This window comes from Gopherus flavomarginatus, chromosome 7, assembly GCF_025201925.1.
Source record: "Gopherus flavomarginatus isolate rGopFla2 chromosome 7, rGopFla2.mat.asm, whole genome shotgun sequence".
NCBI classification, from domain to species: domain Eukaryota; kingdom Metazoa; phylum Chordata; order Testudines; family Testudinidae; genus Gopherus; species Gopherus flavomarginatus.
The window spans coordinates 1,765,087-1,781,000 of record NC_066623.1 but is presented as its reverse complement, the minus strand read 5'-3'; the positions used below and the strand labels follow the sequence as shown (position 1 = coordinate 1,781,000).

Below are 15,914 nucleotides of genomic sequence, written 5' to 3'. Positions count from 1 at the left end.
AAAGCCTGGCTGTTGATGTTGGTGGGTGTTTGAAGCGTCTCAGGGCTGTTTGGGGACCGGATGGGTGGGCCAGGGAATGGGAGAGCAGCTCTGCAGTGCGAGGTCTCCAGAGAGACCCTTTGTCTGATGCGGAGAAATAAGTAAGTGGCTCCTGGTACTCTGCTCACAGTTCCTTCCCTGACTTCTCTGCAAGGCATTGTGCATGTGTGTATGCGCCTGCTACAAATATTGATGGGCTGGCCGTGGGGCAAGTGTGCATTTCTGTATCGCATTAGGGATGTGAATGCCATAAGAACCTGCTGTGTGGGTAAGGCCAGGAGAAGCCAGGGCATTGGGGCTGAAAGCATTACGGCTCTTTAATGGGAAATGGAATTTATACCATGGGGGGGAGGGATAAGGAAAGAACCTAGAAGAAACCTGTAAAGTCAGAAACCCATTAAGAGAATCATCTATACCTGCAGCAATTCCAGATCCACAGCCTGAGCTTTGCAGGGAATTTCAGAGAGAAATATCTTCTCAAAGAACCCACTTCCTGTGCAGCAAAGGCCAGGCAGGAAAAATACAGAGGGGCTGCAGTCTTATCTGTTTAATAATGCATGGCATAGACAGGCAAAGCGCATGCTGCTCTGTAAAAGCCATGAGGACAAGAAGTCTCCCCCGACCCCCAATAGATTCCAGCCACGCATTATCACAGGGCAATCTAGGTGTGTGTGCCAGTCATCCTAGGGTCAGCACCGATATGGCTGATCTCCCTGGAACACTGTGCAGAGGTCCCTGGTGACACTCGCCTTTACCCTGCAATGAAGGAGTTTGCAAAAGGGTGAAGCCAGGCAGGCAGAAATCTCCCATTTCTATGGTGTGGGGACAGCCCAGAGCATATGCAGCAAATCCAGGGGAATCAATTACACAGCGATTACAGGTGACGCAGCAATGACAGGGTTTGCTTCACTGATCACCATGGAACCTGCCCGTGGGTTTCAAGGAGAAAAAGTATTAATAATACAGAGTATTAATGAGAATAATGATTCTTAATTTCATATGTATATGACAGCAGCACTCAGCAACTCCAGTCAGGGTCAGAGCCGTATTGTGCTGGGTGCTGTGCAAAGGCAAATAGAGACCCGGGCTCTGCCCCAGCGATAACACCACTACCTTCCACCTGGGGTCAGTGACATGTGTTATTAATTAGCAGCAGTATTGTAGTAGTGCCCAGCAGCCCCAGTCAGGGAGCAGGGTCTCACGGGGCCAGGCACTGCACATCCACAGACCCAGGAGCCCCTGCCCCAAGGAGCTTCCACCTAAGGATCAAAGGAGAGACAACAGGTTGATCTAGGATTGGAGGAGCATACGGGAATAGTGAGATGACGAGCAGCAGGCACAGTGCACCAGCTGCCAAGCCACTGACTTTGGTTTGCAGGCATCACAACAGAAGAGCTTGTGATATGGTTGCCAACCCTCCAGGACTGGGCTGGAGTCTCCAGGAATTAATCTTTAATTAAAGATTATGTCATGTGATTAAATCTCCAGGAATATGTCCAACCAAAATTGGCAACCCTAGTGTGCGATTGCCCATGGCAGGTATTATTGTATACATGGGGAATCGATGGCATAGAGGTCATGTGACTCACTCCAGGTCGCAGGCGTGAGAGGGAGAACTGTGAGTAGAACCCAGGAGTCCTGACTTCCACTTCTCTGTTCTAATGGTGTCGTGGGACAAAGCCTGATCTAAAAAGCAAACGAGTGTTTGTGTCTGATCAGCCTTTCAGGGCCTCACTCCAGATAGATGGTGTCGCTGGTGACCCCACACACCAAATATCCCAGAGGGCAAAGCAGCTTCCTCCTGGCTGCTATTGGTGTCGCAGCCTGAGGAGACATAGTCAGGGGAGCAGAACTGAGTGGCTCTGAGAAGGGGAATGAAATATGGACCCCTCCAAGGGCTGTAAATCTACACCCTGTGCCTGGGCTTCCCAGGAGATGTTTGGTGCTTCCTGCTTCCAGTTGGGCTGTGGCTCCCTGAAGGGCAGGCCTGAGTATGTCAGACCTTCTGACGAACCTGAACTCACGTAGTGCAGGGAGGAAACCTGCCCCCAAACATTGCACGGCTTCATAGACTCCAGGCCAGAAGGGACCAGCCTGAGCATCTAGCCCCATCTCCTGCACAGCTCAGGCTGGAGACCCTGCCCCAGGGGTGCCGAACCCTCTGCTTTAGCATCGGTTCAGAAAATGGGCCAGCAGCAGCAGCAGGGTGGCAAGGTTCTCCCGAAAGGAAGGACCTGCATGCCCATTTCGGCTGCTGCAGGATTGTCCGAATCGCCCATGTTGGCTGGTTCTTTTCCACGCTACCCAGGATGCACAGTTCTGGAGCTGAAGTATGTGGTTTAAGTGATCAGTTGACTGAAACAGGGCCCAGCACAGGGTTAAGTGAAAGCAGATCACCTCATTCAGGTGCTCGCCTTAACTACATTGTAACCAAGTTAATCATTATTTATTGTGTAAACACTTTCCTGCCAGCACTAAGATTCATTTGCTAACCCAGTTGTTTACCTGATTGGACAGTTGACCAGGTTGTTCACCTGATCAGATCGCTTGCTCAGCTTTTCACCTGGCTGTTCGCTTTCCTTTCCAGGCAAATCAGGCATCTTTTCACATGTCCCAACACCTGAAATATCCAGCCTACACAGCACAGCCCAGGCTGGCCGACTGTGACAAATGGCCACTCCAGGTGTCTGACATGTCCAGCACTGTGTGCAAACACAACTCGGCTCTGGCTCCTGCTGGGATATCACTCCACAAAATCTCTATTAGAGTCAATTACGTTGCTGCTGCTGCCACGTCTCTGTCTCTCACTATCAAATCACTGACTCAGACTGAAACAGAGCAGCTGGGTGATTCTTTATTACCCCTAACCAGGAATTAAGCTGGTGATCTCCCCTGCCTGCTCACCCCTCGCAAGGGTGCCCCTCCCTTCCCGTAGTAGCTTCTCCTATGTCTCAGAAACGGAAACACACAGACCCGGAATGGGCCAAACAATCGTCCAGGCTGTTCCGACAATGATTTACAAGTAGTGCCTGCAAACAGCATCTCAGGAAACACACACCAATAATTGCACAGGGTGCCATATGGTGCCGCTGCTCTCCCCGTGGCCTGATCTTCCTGTGCCATAGCCCAGCAGCAATGAGCCATGCAGCAGAAAATCCAAGCCGACTGCCAGCACAGGCACCTGGGGCAAGAGAAACACGACTCCAGGGAAGGGGGAGCCCAGCCCAGTGCCCAGGAGCACACCTACCTGCATTTTGGGAAACAGGCGCTGGCAGCAAAGCAAAGGTGAAGAGTGGGTTGCGTCTTTCCACGGTGACAGACATTTACTATTGCTGATAATTGGGGGCAGGCCTCTGGCCGGTGCCATCCGGGAGGTCAGATGCAGCACAATGCTCCCCTCTGGCCTTGGAATCTGTGAAGTGGGCAACCACCAAGTTAAAAACCAGCAGCCAGTTCCTGCCACCAGCCTGAGCAGCACCCAGCAGATAGCAGCTAGCGGGGCTGGGCCTGGCTCCGTATATTACACTGAAAGCAAACGTCCATCTCTCTCTCACCCTGCTGTCCCTGCTAAACCCCGGTCCTAAAGTGGGACCTACAGGGGCAGCTCCACAGGAATGCAGGAATCTGCCCAGGTGGTTGGATGGCAGGATGGGGGTCTCTGTACTGAGATCAGTGAGATCTTTGCCTGGGGGGAAGGGCCCTCGGGATTTGGCCTGGCTGGCAGAGAGACCTGGGTTGAGCCGTTTTAAACAGTGAAGTGAGGTCCCAGTCCAAGCTCTGTGCTCTTGCTGCTGGCACAGTGGGTCTTCCCCAGCAGCACCACTTTGCTTTCACCTCTCATTAACCCTCTCTGCGTACTCACACACAGGGCCCAGCCAGAGCGTAATTTGTGCCAGAGCTTGGCAGGGCTGAGCTCCGGTGCTTCTAGACTCGGCAGTTCACAGCCCCAGCACCTCCGAGCCTGGCGGTTCAGAGCCCCGGCACCTCTGGGCCTGGCGGTTCAGAGCCCGGCGCCTCTGGGCCTGGGAGGTCACAGCCCCGGCACCTCCGGGCCTGGCGGTTCAGAGCCCCAGCACCTCTGGGCCTGGCAATTCAGAGGCCGGCACCTCCGGGCCTGGCGGTTCAGAGCCCTGGCACCTCTGGGCCTGGCGGTTCAGAGACCGACACCTCCGGACCTGACAGTTCAGAGACCGGCACCTCTGGGCCTGGCAGTTCAGAGCCCGGCACCTCTGGGCCTGGCCATTCAGAGCCCCAGCACCTCCGGGCCTGGCGGTTGAGAGCCCCGGCACCTCTGGCCTTGCTGCATCAGTTATGAGTGTAAAAACATTGCTTGAGCCCCGGCACGTAAATGTTTGGGCCCCAGCACCTGTTTCATTACAAGTGAAGGCCTGGGCTCTGCACTGGCAAACCTGCGGGGAAGGGCCGTGCCTGCGTAGAACAGTCTGTTCCCATTCGAAACAGGAGAATAACCAAGCCTGGGGAAACGTTTGTCTTGGGGACACATTAGCGATTCCAGAGATTAGCATCACATGACTAATGCCCGATGCATTCTAGGTTGGCTGTAAGCGTTTCCTGTCTACCCAGGCCCACCAGAAGGGACTGTAGGGAATGGATTGGGGCGCTCCCTGTCCCATCCTTTCCCAGCAGGAGGTGCTGTGCAGGCAGCATGGGACCATTGCCAAGCGGGATGCCCTGAGCCTGCCTATCGGTTATGCTGATTCACTCTGATCCGACTGGGCACTCAAATGGGTGCAGATCCTGTGGGTCAGGCTCAATGAGGGGTTAAACCTCCTCCACCCTCAAGGCCCCACGCTCCTTCCCAGCCCTTCTGGAGAAAGGAGCGGCCTGCAGGGACTGGGCCTCTTGCAGCTAGGGGAGGTGGGGAGCTGCCCTTGCTACAAGGGAGCAGGCCAGTGAGAGGCGCCCAGGCTGTGCCCTGCAGCCATTGAGCTGTGTTTATTAAAGCCAAGCTCTGCCCACCCCTTCGAGCCGGGCATTCCTGCTCAGAAAATCACCCTCATGGGAAGGGGCTGCCAGCAGGGGACCTGCTGCTTCCATCACTGAACCCCCAAACCACCCCCCACCCCCAGCTCTGATTCTGGGACTCGCATCCCACAGCTGCCCTGGGGCTAACTGGGGCACCTTCCTCGTTGCCCAGGCGTCAGGGTCACGAAGGAGTCCTTCTCCTGGGTCATGGAGCAGTCCCGGAATGGTGGGAGCAGCCAGGGACTCCCCAGAGCCATGGGGCGTAGGGACCTGGCCTCCTGGAGGCGAGACGCAACCCAGAGGGGGTTGCTTGTAGGATTTCACACCACGTCTGCCCTTGGAGTCTCCCACGAAGACCAGGGCCTGGGGCCAGAGCTGCTGCCCCAGGTCCCAGGTCAGGCCCATGGGTCTGTCAGGGAAACAGGTCCCTGGTTTACTGGGTCAGTTAGAAAACAAGGAAACTGCTCCTTTGGGCCCAACGGGGACCGGCCCCATGGTGGGCAGGGGGTAGTGGGAGGAGGCAGGGAGCACTTCCCTCAGGGGCTGCCCTGGAGAACACGGGGGCTGGCGGTGCTGGCAGCAGGTGGGGTGCAGCTCGATCCATCGCTCCTGGAACGTTCCTAGCACTGGAATGTGTGTTTGGGTGGCACCTTGTTAAGGTGCAGAGACGTGCTCCCCAGCAGTGCCAGGGCACTAGCTAGCCAGGCTCCCATCACCCTCTCGCCCCTGGTGATGGCCCCTCTAGTCACGTGAGCAGGGCCTACCCTGGCACCACCCAGGCTGCACCTACCCAGTGCCGTTCACTCAGCTTGTCAGCCCGGCCCCTTTCCCCAGCACCAGAGTCTCCTAAGGAATCTGAAGAACCCCAGTATCCTGCTGCCTATCCCACTTTTCTCTTTCCCCCATGTCCAGGGGCTCTTCTTCCGCCTTGGGGCTGCCTTGAGGGGAACCTGGGGACCAATGGCCAGCTCCCTCTCCATTGCCTTAGGCATCACCCCATGCCCCTGCCCTGTTCCCCTCAGCAGGATCTGAATCCTGTCACTGGCACTGCAGAGGTACAGCATTCAGGACATAATTTGAACTCATTTGTGTGCGGATCCAGAGAACGTCAGAGGGAGGGGACGGGGGCTTCTGCACTGGGAAATTGGCCAGTCAGTCTCCTGCTGGTAACAATGGTGGAAACAGGGGTATAGAAAGAGCTCTTGTAACTGGAGCCAACAACAGAGAAACAAAACTCCCTGTGCCCTATCTACACTACAGCCTCCCTCACCACTGCCCCTGGGAAAGCTGTTCACAGTTCAGAGTTACTGGGGAGACCAGTCCGTGCATTGTCTCCTCCAGCAAGCCAAGGAGAGTCAAGCAGCAGGTTGGTATTGGCTAGTGATGGACCTCATTATACAGAGGACTGCAATTCCTCGTGGCCAATGGACAATTTGTGCATAAAATAATTTACGCATGTGCCCCAGTGTATTCTGGGTAATAATAGCCACAGACTTGGGAAATCTGGTTGCCCTGGTTGCCTGTGTTTACTTTGCAAGCCAGCAAACATCCTTGGGAAGGAAAAGCATGTGCTGGAACAGCTGTGGTTGGCTGGAAGGCAGTTAGCTGCTGACAACTTGTGAATTGGTTTCCCACTGCATGAGAGGGAGAGCGCTGCTCCCTGCAGCCAGCTGTCTGGTTTGGGGGCTGTGTGGAGGTGGTGAGTAGCTACAGCAAGTTTTGGATAACAAGATTCTTGGTTTCTGTGCCCAGCTCAGCCCAGGAGTTGTGTGTGAATTGGGATACGCCACTTATACTTTCTGAATTTGTTTCCCTATCTGCAAAGTGGGGGACAGAAATCCTTTGGGAAGCCAGGTGTGTTTGGGTAGCTACTTCATGTCCTTACTGCTGCTCTTTTAATTGCTTACATGCTGCAGCTTTGTCGTCCACCCAGCTGCTGTTGTCAGAGCTTCCAGTCCGCTAGGTTTGGGTTAATCTCAAGCATTGCAGTGGATTTGGTTTGTGCTAAGAACAGTAGAGTAAAACTTTGAATGGGGACTCCTGGGGCAAAGCAAAGAGGAATAAAAAGTGCACATCTGAGATGAGTAATGATTGCTGGCCTTCCCTGGGTGAGGTGCACTATGCAGAGCTGGCTGGAGTGGGAAAGCTGCAGGTATCTGCACAGGTGTGGGCCAGGGGGCAGTCCTAGCACTGGGATAGTGGGGAGAGGCTGCACGTTGGGACCAAGGGGTGTTGGCAGAGTTGTGTTTGGGATGCCCAGTACTGGAATAGTGGGGAGCTGTGGGCCAGGAGGGCATCAGCCGAGCTGTATATGGGGACCCCAGGGCTGGGATAACAGGGGGCTGTGGCTTGGGATTGAATGGCCCCAGCCAAGCTGTATGTTGGGAACCCAGGGCTGGAATAGCAGGGGGTCAGGGTCCAGTGGAGGTAGCTTGCATGGGGTGCTAGTTTGTGACTCGGCCACCTCAGTCCTCCTGCATATTCCAGGAACAGTTAAATCCCTTCCCCGCCTCCCATCCCCCTCTTGTAAAGGCTGTGCAGTGTTGCTTTTGGCACCACTCATGGTGAGCTCCCTCAGACCAAGGCCTTTCCCCCAGTTTTCAGGGTGTGCAGGCCCCCCTCTCCCTGCGGCTTGCGCTGCAAAAGAGTTTGCGTTAGAAGACCGGCTCTTCTGCATGCTAATTCTGGAGTTTGCTCTTGTGTGTGTGTGTGCACACGCACACACAAGAGGGTAGCTGTTTGTTTCCCTGAAGATGAGCACGCTCAGATGGGCGTTGCGTGCATGAACACCTGTGCATAGGAGGGTGCTTGTGTGCTCTACGCTTTTGTGCAGTTGGACGCTTGGGCAAATGCCCTGGTTGCTGAGTGCCAGGCTGGAGAGGTGGCAGAGGTGCCCTGCAGGTGTTCCCCAGATTCACCCGCTGGGGAATGAAACTCACCTTTCCCTGTTTGTGCTGGCAGGAGAATGGGCTGCACTGGAGACTGGTGGGGGCCAAGTCTGAGCACCAGCCTCAAGGACTCATGACTGGAGCACGGGTATTGAAGGCTATGTGCTGTTCAGAAAAGACAGGAAGAAAGGCAAAGGTGGTGGAGTAGCCTTGTACATCAATGATGAAATTAAATGTAGCGAAATAAGATGCGATGGAATGGATAAGACAGAGTCCGTCTGGGCAAAAATCACGCTGGGTAAAAAAGCAACTAGAGCTTCCCCTGAGATAGTGCTTGGGGTGTGCTACAGACCGCCGGGATCGGATTGGGATATGGATAGAGACCTCTTTAATGTCTTTAATGAAGTAAACACAAAGGGGAAATGTGTGATTATGGGGGACTTCAACTTCCCGGATATAGACTGGAGGACGAGTACTTGCACGAATAATAGGGGTCAGATTTTTCTGGATGTGATAGCAGATGGATTTCTTCATCAAGTAGTTGAAGCACCTACAAGAGGGGATGCCATTTTAGACTTGGTGTTGGTGAGCAGTGAGGACCTCGTAGAAGAAATGGTGGTAGGGGACAATCTTGGTTCGAGTGATCATGAGCTGATTCAGTTCAAACTAGATGGAAGGATAAACAAATGTAGATCTGCGATTAGGATTTTTGACTTCTCGAGGGCTAATTTTAAAGAGTTAAGGAAATTAATTAGGGAAGTGGATTGGACGGAGGAATTAGTGGATTTAAATGTGGAGGAGGCCTGGAATTACTTTAAGTCACAGCTGCGGAGACTGTTGGAAGTCTGCATCCCGAGAAAGGGGAAAAGAACCATGGGCAGGAGTTGTAGGCCAAACTGGATGAGCAAGCAACTCAGAGAGGGGATTAGACAAAAGCAGAAAGCTTACAGGGAGTGGAAGGAAGGCAGGATCAGTAAAGAAAGCTACCTTGCTGAGGTCAGAACATGTAGGAATAAAGTGAGGAAGGCTAAAAGCCACATTGAACTGGAACTTGCAAAGGGAATCAAAACCAATAGTAAAAGGTTCTACAGCCACATAAATAAGAAGAAAACAAAGAAAGAAGAAGTGGGGCCGCTATACACTGAGGATGGAATGGAGGTTAAGGATAACCTAGGCATGGCCCAACATCTAAACAAGTACTTTGCCTCGGTTTTTAATAAGACTAATGAGGAACCTTGCGATGATGGAGGGATGATAAACGGGAATGTGGATATGGAAGTGGATATTACTGCAACTGAGGTAGAGGCCGTACTTGAACAGCTCGATGGGACGAAGTCGGAGGGCCCGGACAATCTCCACCCGAGGATATTAAAGGAACTGGCGCGTGAAATTGTGAGCCCGTTAGTGAGAATTTTTAAGCAATCGATAAACTCGGGGGTTGTGCCGTATGACTGGAGGATTGCTAATGTAGTTCCTATTTTTAAGAAAGGGAATAAGAGTGATCCGGGTAATTATAGGCCTGTTAGCTTGACGTCTGTAGTATGTAAGGTCTTGGAAAAAATTTTAAGGGAGAAAGTAGTTAAGGACATAGAGGTCAATGGTAATTGTGACGAATTGCAACACGGATTTACTAAAGGTAGATCGTGCCAAACCAATCTGATCTCCTTCTTTGAGAAGGTGACGGATTACTTAGATAAAGGAAATGCGGTAGATATAATTTACCTAGATTTCAGTAAGGCGTTCGACACGGTTCCGCACACGGAGCTGTTAGTTAAATTGGAAAAGATGGGAGTGAATATGAAAGTTGTAAGGTGGATAAGGAACTGGTTAAAGGGGAGACTCCAGAGGGTCGTATTGAAAGGTGAACTGTCGGACTGGAAGGAGGTCACCAGTGGAATCCCTCAAGGATCGGTTTTGGGACCGATCTTATTTAACCTTTTTATTACTGACCTTGGCACAAAGAGCGGGAATGTGCTAATAAAGTTTGCGGATGACACGAAGCTGGGGGGTATTGCTAACACGGAGAAGGACAGGGATGCTATTCAGGAAGATCTGAACCACCTTGTAAACTGGAGTAATAGAAATAGGATGAAATACAATAGTGAAAAGTGCAAGGTCATGCATTTAGGAATTAATAATAAGAATTTTGGATATACGTTGGGGGCGCATCAGTTGGAAGCGACGGAGGAAGAGAAGGACCTTGGGGTACTGGTTGATAGCAGGATGACTATGAGTCGCCAATGTGATACGGCTGTTAAAAAAGCAAATGCGATTTTGGGATGCATCAGGCGGGGTATTTCCTGCAAGGATAAGGATGTGTTAGTACCGTTGTATATGGCGTTGGTGAGACCCCATCTGGAATACTGTGTGCAGTTCTGGTGTCCCATGTTCAAGAAGGATGAATTCAAACTGGAACAGGTTCAGAGACGGGCTACGAGGATGATCCGAGGAATGGAAAAACTGCCTTATGAAAGGAGACTCAAAGAGCTTGGCTTGTTTAGCCTGGCCAAAAGAAGGCTGAGAGGGGATATGCTCGCCCTGTATAAATATATCAAGGGGGTTAACGTTAGGGAGGGAGAGGAATTATTTAAGTTTAGTACTAATGTAGCCACGAGGACGAATGGGTATAAACTGGATATTAGGAAGTTTAGACTTGAAATTAGACGAAGGTTTCTGACCATTAGGGGAGTGAAGTTCTGGAATAGCCTTCCGAGTGAAGTAGTAGGGGCAAAAGACTTTCCTGGCTTTAAGACAAGGCTTGATAAGTATATGGAGGGGATGTTATGATAGGATCGTTAATTTGGGCAATTGATCTTGAATTACCACCAGACAGGTCTGCTCAATGGTCTGCGGGGAGATGTTGCATGCGATGGGTACTGAGTTGCTGCGGAGAATTCCTTCTTGGGTGCTGGCTGGTGACTCTTGCCCACATGCTCAGGGTTTAGCTGATCGCCATATTTGGGGTCGGGAAGGAATTTTCCTCCAGGGCGGATTGGCAGGTGCCCTGGAGGTTTTTCGCCTTCCCCTGCAGCGTGGGGCACGGGTCGCTTGCTGGTGGTGTCTCTGCAGCTTGAGGTCTTCAAACCATTTTTGAGGATTTCAATAACTCGGTCCTGGGATAGGGGTTGTTATAAAATTGGATGGGTGGGGTTCTGTGGCCTGCCTTGTGCAGGAGGTCAGACTAGATGATCAGATTGGTCCCTTCTGACCTATGAGTCTATGAGTCTATAAGGAGAATAAAAGCAGATTGGTCTCCAGGGAGATGGGGGGCAGTTAACCTCTAGGGGCTGCACTGGGTTTGAAGCATGTGTTCTGGTGCATTGGGGGGCATGCTCGGTTTCCTTCCCAGCTGGATGAGAGGACAGTACAATGGTGGCTTCTCTAGTGCCTGGGCTCAGAACAGGTGACCAGTCGCTCGCTCCGAGTGCAAGAAAAGGCTTCGATGCCCCATGAAGAGGGCGGGGGGTTGGAGGTCAGGTGGGAGCTCTGGGCGATCCCCTGCACAGCTGCACACCTCACCCAAGGAACTCGAGAGCCTCCTTGAAAAAGGAACCGGTGTCACACATAGGTGTCCGCAGCCACACCTGTGGTGTTCCCTGGTGGCTACCAGAGGCCCAAGCCATACAGGGGGGCGGGGAGGGGGCGCCTCCAGGCTGGGGTTGATGCAGAGCAGCTGGCGGTGGGCAGACAGCCTATCCTACCAATGCTGTTCCAGTTTGCAGACAGAAGTCACCGCAGTCCCCAGGCTGCCAGCGTGCACCGGCACTCAGACCCAGGCACCGATTAGTGATGCCCCCACACACCCCCTCACCCAGTGGGGTGCTGGGGCCAGGCTAACACCCAGCAGCAGCTCACCCACCGAGCCTGGCAAATGCTCTAAAAGCCGTCGGGCCAGACTCTGCTCCCAGCCGCTCCAGCGTCACTCCACTCCCACTCCCCTGACACCAAAGGGGTGATGTTGGGTTTCCAGGACTTGTCCCCTGGCATTTCCCAGGACATGGGTGAGGCGCCTCCAGGCTTGGCAGCAAAACCCCTGGTGCTCTCAACGGCCCAGACCCACCCATCTGCCAAGGGGTCAGCATGGCCCTCATCACTGGGCTTGCTAGCCACGGCGCTCCCTGCCACTGCATGCTGAGGGTGCCTGGGCTGCCGCATGTCTCCAGCAGCAGGATGGGGGAATTCTCCTTTGAGGGAGCCAGTGTTTGTTCTGTTCAGCAGGTGCTGGTTTGGTTTTGTTTACAAGGCAGGTTACGCATTTTAAACAGCCTCTTCCAAAACCCAGTTACCTCCAGAAGACAACCTGCTAAAAGAGGCATGAGTGGCTGCGTGGAAATCTCCTTACGCAGCAGCCTGGGGAAAACCGACACAACAAAGCCTCTGTAAATGGAGTTAACTGCTTTTAATTCTCTTTACAGATGAGGAGAGCTGATAATTATTTTCTGCAGTGGCTGGCAGGGCAATGGGGGGATAAATAACTGCCCTGCGCTAATGCTGCGGCAGGCCTGGAGTTCAGCTGCAGCGTAGCCAGGTTGAATTGTTCTCTGTTACGTGCTGCCTCCTGCTGCCCCTCCCACCACTCCGCTCTCTGGGGAGGGCCGGTTTGGGCAGCTTGTGGCTCTTGCTCACCTTGGTGATGCCAGACCATTCCCCTGTTCCTCCACCGCCATCCTAGGTCGAGCCGCACCTGCCTGCTCCCTGGACCCTGGCCTTTCAGGTAACCTTCCTGGGCCGCCTCGCTCTGCGCCGGCTGGGCAGATGGGCACCCCGGCTCATCTGCTGCTGTGAGCAAAGCTCGGGATGCAGGGGGTGGGGGGCTAGGGGCAGGACAGGGGCAGCAGCCATGTGGGCTGGCTGCTGACCTCATCCTTGCGGGGCTCTGCAGAGTGCTGCTGGTGCTCAGCTCGTCAATGCTGCAATGGGGTGTTTTCCCCAGAGGCTGCTCTGAGACCGTCTCCCGCAGGCCACTCAGACAAGCGCTGGCTGTTACCACCCTGCACCGGTTCCTGCTGAGGGGACCTGAAGTGCACGTCTGCTGCCCATGAGCGGGGGCGGCAGCCAGGCAGCGAGCGGGACTCACTGCTGCATTTGCAGAGGTCTCTTTGGACGCTGTTGACTAGCAACCTCTGAACATGGTGTAACCCTTCTGCCCCTCTGAGTTGGCAGCAACAAGGGCCGGGTTCAGTATCCAGGGGTTCCGTTTCAGTAACACAATGCATAACCGGCTCGAGCCCCCACCCAGTGACCTGGGACACTCACATACCACACCCTCCTGGGCGCCTCTAGGAGGCAATACTTCCCCTCTCGCAAGCACGGAGTCTGAGTGTAGCAAAATCTTTTTAATAAAGGACGGAATCAATGCGGCATCCCATTGGAGAAACACCACAAACAGGGTTATAACACAAACCATAAACAAAAACCCACCTCCAAGTACGTTTGGCACTGTCCTTTTTCCCCTTAGGGGTTTAAGTCCAATCACCCCAAAGTCCAACAACCCAAAAGTCTCTGGTCAGTGCCACCCCAGAGTTCGAGAGTTTATCTGTAGAGGTCCCTCCCCCCAGCCTGTGTAGAAAGGGGCACCTTACGTGGTCCGGGGCCAACTGCCCTGCCTCTTCGTGGGTTCTGCTTCTGCCTTCTCCACGAACTGCTCTGCTTTACCAGCTGCTCCACTCTGCTCCTCCAGCCGTCCTCAGAAACTGCTCCGCTCCAGCAGCTGCTCTGCTCCATGAGCTGCTCTGCAAACTGCTCAGCTCCGCTCACTCTGTGGGCCGCTCCACCCGTCCCACAGCTACTCCACTCTGCCAGCCGCTCTGCTGCCACCAGCTGTCCCGTGGTCCACTCCAGCCGTCCCCACAACTGCTCCACTCCGCCAGCTGCTCTGTTCCACAGTATATCTTCAGGCTCCCCCACTAGTTAGCACAGTACTCAGTGCTCTCAGTTCAGTAATTTCAGCTCTTTAGTGAGTTCAACTCTTAGTAGGGGAGCCCCAGTGCTAGTGCACCATTAGCCCAAAGTTCAGCTCAATAACCTGCATTTAGATTCTTCAGGGAATAAAAAAAAAAATCAACTCTGACATTCCACAGTGGAGAGAGGAGGGGGTGGAACTGGTGCTTCTGGCTCCACAAGGCGACTGCACCACCAGGCACAGATACCTGTCCCCAGCCTCTCTCAATTCACTGGGTTTTGGAACCCATGTCCCTTGTCTAGCAAGTACCACCCAACTGAGGGTGAGTCATTTGTCACCAAGCAGTCCCACAGCTCGGCAGTCTGGGATAGGGTAGGCGTGCCTATGCAAATACACTCTCTGAAATTCTTTCCACCAGATGTCAGGGTAGATCTTATCCTGACTCTGCTTACATGGTGTCCTGGGGCCAGATTCTCCAGGGTCGTTCAGTGCCTAAAAAATCAGGTAGGCACCTAGCTACATCTTCAGGTGCCTAAAGCTCTTGGGCACTGATCAGTTGAGCTCTCCCAGGCCAAAGGGGGCCAAGCCTGCTCCTGACTTGCAAGGCAATCCAGGAGCTGCAGGAAAGGGCCTTGGTGTCTGGTAGGCTGCGCTCATCCCTCTTTGGGCGTATTAAACCCAGAAGGCACTGCACCCCACCTCACCCAGTATTCAAAGAACACCTCAAGAACATTTCCAGTTCGTCAAACGGGGAACTGGCAGGGTTGGTCGCTGGGGGCTTGTCAGGGCCGTTATATTGGGAAGGGGAGTAGCCAGTCAGCTGGATTGTCAGCATCAGGGCAGCCTTCCAGGGCCTGGCCCTGGTCCCTAGTGACCTTGTTTGTCACTGAACTGGGCCCGCACTCACTCATAGGGCTGTGAGACTGGTTTCCCCCAGCTCCTTCTGCCTGCTGGTGCTGGAGGAGTCGCTGTGCTTGTTGCCTGCAAGGCCAGGGCCTGACCGTATATGAGAGACCATGTACATGTGGAAGCCGGGAGCGGGGGAGCAGGGCGAGGGGGTGTCTCTCATCGTCCAAAACAGGGCTGAGGAAAATATAAGAGAAAGCTCATGAATATGCATGAGAAAGTTTACATCCGCTTGCTCTTCTAAGCTGTTCTGCGTCGGGCCCATCCCCTGGGTATCTGAGCCCCCTGGTACTGTCACTTTCCCTGAACTTTCCTGCCCTTGAGCTTCACAGGTCGTCTGAGAGCCAATCTCTAATCACGGGGTTGGGAGGAGACCTGCTTGGGGGCAGATCCCCCATCTTCCCCTGCAGGGTCCCTACACCTTCCTCTGCAGCCCCCTGTGCTGCCACTGTCGGATACTCAACCCGGCGGCCCTCGGGTCTGTGATCCCAACCCCTGGGAGCTTCCTTCCCCCTCCTGAGCACAGCTTGTCTTTGGATTGTCACACTCATCTCTGTTCTCTCCCCAGGCTCTGCTGCCCAGCCACAGCCCCAGGGTGGAGATTAAGGTAAGCACCAAACCTCCCCTTCTGGCTTCACCGTGCCCAAGGAGATAACTTCCTGGAGGCTGCGCTGGCCCACTACGGCCCATATCTCCCCTTCCATCCAGGAACTCCCAGGGAAAGACTCAGGCCCTGGCTATTACCATATCACTGGGAACAAACTCGATGTGCTGTGATCGACCGGGACCGAATGAAAGTTAGCCTGTGACCCACCCTAACCCCAGGTGTTCTCGTGGGATTGGTTGTACCCTGCAATATTGCCCTGTGCCTTCCCTCGGCCTGAGACGTCCTGTGAGCTGGTGGTACTGAACTGAACTCCTGTGGAGGGCTCTGACCTGGTGGCAGGAGCGGTGCCAGGGTTTTTGGCGACGTAGGTGGGGGTCCTTCCACGCTCCCGGTCATTGGTGGCAATTCTGCGGCCGGGGGGGGGTCCTTCCGCGGCTCCCGGTCTTCGGGGCACTTTGGCGGTGGGTCCCGGAGCAAGTGAAGGACCTGCCGCAGAATTGCCGCCGAAGACCCAGAGTACGGAAGGACCCGCCCGCTGCCGAATTGCCGCCAAGGGTGGCAAAATGCTGCCCCCCCAAATCCTAGC

At 54.0% G+C, this 15,914-nt stretch overlaps 2 protein-coding genes across 3 annotated transcripts in view; one reads left to right on the top strand and one right to left on the bottom strand.

The window, feature by feature from the left end:
• The window catches only part of NOP16 (NOP16 nucleolar protein), a 141,578-nt gene that overhangs the window by 9,550 nt on the left and 116,114 nt on the right, over positions 1 to 15,914 (bottom strand). The window lies entirely within an intron of this gene.
• The window catches only part of CPLX2 (complexin 2), a 73,521-nt gene that overhangs the window by 13,377 nt on the left and 44,230 nt on the right, over positions 1 to 15,914 (top strand). Inside the window, exons 1-2 of one of the 2 annotated variants that reach the window (XM_050961816.1) lie at positions 6,705 to 6,724; positions 15,290 to 15,328. The gene's annotated coding sequence lies outside the window, so the exon portion shown is untranslated. Of the gene's footprint in view, positions 1 to 6,704; positions 6,725 to 15,289; positions 15,329 to 15,914 lie in introns of those variants that run through there. The other variant, XM_050961814.1, reaches the window with a different exon arrangement.